The following is a 4043-nucleotide window of genomic DNA, read 5'->3' on the forward strand; positions in this document are numbered from 1 at the left end:
TGTTGTAGCTGCAACTGGGCCCTGGCGCCCCACCACTGTCCTGAAATCATTAGTCGGTATTGTTTTCGAAAAACTGTCACATGACACTTAACAAAAATGTATCAGTAATTGGTATCTGTGGGTACTTGGACAGGCATTAGTACTTGGCCTGGAAAAAAATGGTATAGGTGCATCCCTAATATATATATCTATATAGTGCAATATAAATGGGTAAGCCGTATTAGTCCAGTAGACAAGCTGTCAAAAAAGACAAAAACGCAGGATTGCAGTGTGCAAATATATATATATATATATATATATAGTGCAATATAAATGGGTAAGCCGTATTAGTCCAGTAGACAAGATGTCAAAAAAGACAAAAATGCAGTATTGCAGTGTGCAATGATACCTTTCCTATCGGACTAACAAAATATATTATTATCAGGTCAGTATTGCTTCTGACATGAAGAAGAGAGGTTCACTCTCGAAAGCTTGTCTTTTATATATTTTGTTAGTCCAATAAGAAAGGTATCATTGCACACTGCAATACTGCGTTTTTGTCTTTTTTGACATCTTATATATATGCCACATATACAATCACAGTTTATAGATAGACAGAATGCTTTTAAAAGATTATCATATGTTGTTAAAGTGACATTAAAGTCAAAAACTCCCTCTCCCCCCCATGTTAATGTTAGCACTTACCTTAAATGATGTCACTTAATCCGATCTTCCTCTTCTTTCCTGTCCTTTTCAGCCTTCTCTCCAGCGCTGCTGCGAGTCTTCGATCCAGCGTTGACTCCTCTGTCCTTGCTGGCACTTGCTGTCCCAAGGTGTCTACATGCGGGTGCACGCGTCCATAGACTTACCTTGCGTCTCTCCTCGTCTCCCGTCAAAAAATCCGAACGGCGCATGCCCCGAGATGCCTCGTGGCCGCCCGAGCATTTTCAGATTTTCGGACGGGAGCGCGCGGCGAAGACAGGGGTAAGTTTAAACCGCTTTTAAAGCGTTTAAAAAAAAAAAAAAACTTTTTACATATATCTACTGCTTGCTAGCAGTTGATATATGCAAAAAAACCCAAGGTTTAGAAACCCTTTAAGGTCAATAAAGCCGAACTCGAAGGCAAACAGCTAGAGTAAGCATACTACAGAAACATACAGTATATATGGGAGTTTTTTCTTTACCTGCCAAAGAATATGTATTGCTGTGCACCCAGTCCTGATATTTACACAGCCCTGCCAGATAGCAGGATAAGCCTGGTGACTAGGGATAAGATTCAGCTTCAAGTTAGGGCTCAGTCACACTATTTTGGATCCCGATTTTGGCCGGAACGCACTGCATCGCATTGCGGCCAGCTCACTTTTAGTGGGGTGGGAGTGGGCGTGGCGGGGCATTCAAGTGAATGGCGCCGAAGCCACGCCCTCCGGCCACAATGCGAACCTGTGCGGTGCGATCAAAATGCTACAAGCACTATTTTGATTGCATGGCATCGCACAGGGCCGGACCGCAGGCACAAGGCCATCCCGTGCGGTGGATCGCATTGCGGCCGGAGGGCGGGATACGGCGCCATTCACTTGAATGCCCCGCCACGCCCACTCCCACCCCACTAAAAGTGAGCTGGCCGCAATGCGATGCAGTGCGTTCCGGCCAAAATCGGGATCCAAAATAGTGTGACTGAGCCCTTAAACATGAGGTTCCACTGAACTCAAGCTGCTCACAGTTGCTGAACGAGTGTACTATATGACTTCTGCAGCGGAAATAATTAATTTAACAGTGGTAATACTACCGCCACTAAATGACAACTTCCCACTAAGGGCCATACAAGGGGCAATCTCTGCAATTGGTTGCTAGTGCTAGAAGGCTAGCAGTCGCCTGCACCATAAGAACCAATTATGCTGTGTGGTCCACCTGTGTCCTAACAACTGACAACATTGTGTGGCCTGGGCAACCAATGACACTGTGCAGGAGGGTAATAATCAGGATCTGGAAACCCTCTTGACCATAAGGGAGTCCTCAGATGTCCAGCTCCCATGTACAAACAAAAAATACAAAGTACATGAATACACAAACAATTTAGAAAATTATTTCTGAAAATTTCCCCCAAAAATGTCCCCTGATGTAGATCCATCATCCAGAGATGAGGATCCATGGTCAGTCATGATAAATGACACCACAGTAACCCACCAACACAAAAATGATGACCTGTGCCGGCAATCTTCCTCCGCCCATACTATTGCTGCAAATAAAATTTTCCCAGCCAGTAGCCAATAGCAGGGGATGCTGATTGATATGTAGTCAGTGTCACCAGGGATACCCCAGGATCTGGTATGGAGTTTGAGGGACTCCACTTTTTTATTTGTTTTTTTAACATGGTGTCCCCTTTAAAATCCATACCAGACCACTATCTAGGATAAGGGTCTGGTATGGTTTTGGGGGACTTCCTGTGCCTTTCTTTTATAAAAAAAAATTAAATGCGGGAAATGTTTTTTTCCGGCAATTTTCAGGGGGGTTCTATAACTTTTTCTTGTGTACAAAATACAGGGGCACCAATTCCCAGGCAGGTTTAAGGTATCCCCCAATCATGTAATGGAAAGGAATTGTGGATTTTAATGTTGCCTTTAATGACTTATTTAAGGAGCTGCTCCCCGCTGAAAGGTTTTTTTCATCCCCCACATATAAACATGATTTTTAACTACTTCAGTACTAGCAGTTGTTTACTGCTTACGGACTAAAACACTTTTTACAATGCAGCTGTGGGCCAATTGGTTTTGCCATTTGCTTTGCCACTACTTATTATATATATTAGGGATGCACCAATATATCGGCCGAAAATTGGACTTTTGGCATAATCCCGAAAGTCCCATTTTCTGGCCGATACAGCGGCGCATCCCTGCTTTCTCTCCTCCCTGCTGGGCGCTGCTCTGTGTCACAGCGGGGAGGAGAGAAACTGTCACAGGCGGCGAGCGCTGCAGGAGGAGAGCGCTGTGAGCGGCCAGGGTCTCTCCTCCCCGCACCGCTCAGCCTCCTGTCACAGATTGGCAGAGCGGTGTGTGGGTGGAGACAGCCAGTGCTGTCACAGCAGGCTGAGCTCTGCCCGCCCAGCCTCCTGTGATTGCTGTCAGGAAGGAGACGAGTACAAAAACTCAGTGATCGCTGAAAGTTTGTAAATAATTGAGGACATGGTATGTTTAATATATCCTCAATTATGAATGAATGGGAAGTGATCTACATCACCTCCTGTTCATTCATGATTGTGATTATAGTAAACACATTGGGTGGAATTGATCAAAACTGGAGCAGACAAAATCTGGGTCAGCTGTGCATGGCAACCAATCAGCATCCACCTTTCATTTTCGAAGCTTAACTGAACAAAATGAAGAAAGAAGCTGATTGGTTGCCGTGGGCAATTGCTCCAGATTTTGTCTTCTCCAGTTTTGATGAATTCCCCCCATTATGTCCTCATGTTATGAATGAACAGGAACACTCGGAGGTGAATTTATCAAAACTGGAGCAGACAAAATGTGGAGCAGTTGCCTATACTGAGCAGAGGGGGAGGTTATGTGAAGCCCCGACTGGTATATGTGTCACCTAGGTTTCTCACACACACATGGTAAGGGGTTCCAGACTCTATGACTGGTAAGGAGAAAACAAAGTTTCTGGATATATTGCAGATATATTGTTTGTTTTATGGCATGGACCCCTCCTGGATTGAAACCGTGTTTGTTTGCTGCCTTGCTGAAAAAAAGTGCAGTACAAACCTGCTCAGACTGTTCCTGGGTGTCACTGTCCCGTGTATGGTTTACCGACTGCCAATACCGATTGAGCCTGTTCCCCTTTCAACTTGGTACTTAGAGGCAGGCAGCACCTTAAAGAGACAGACATCTATCACTGAATAAAATGGAGGTGCTTGTATAACAGCTTTTGTTTGCAAGCCCTAACCAGTAGCAGACTAACAAGCTATTGCAAGAGTCAAACTGCCCACACATGCACCAGCTGTCACTACCAATGCTGTCTGTCCTCTTAATATATATATGCATATATATATATATATAAATATATATTTA

This window comes from Nanorana parkeri, unplaced genomic scaffold, assembly GCF_000935625.1.
Source record: "Nanorana parkeri isolate BGI_ZX_2015 unplaced genomic scaffold, ASM93562v1 scaffold400, whole genome shotgun sequence".
NCBI classification, from domain to species: domain Eukaryota; kingdom Metazoa; phylum Chordata; class Amphibia; order Anura; family Dicroglossidae; genus Nanorana; species Nanorana parkeri.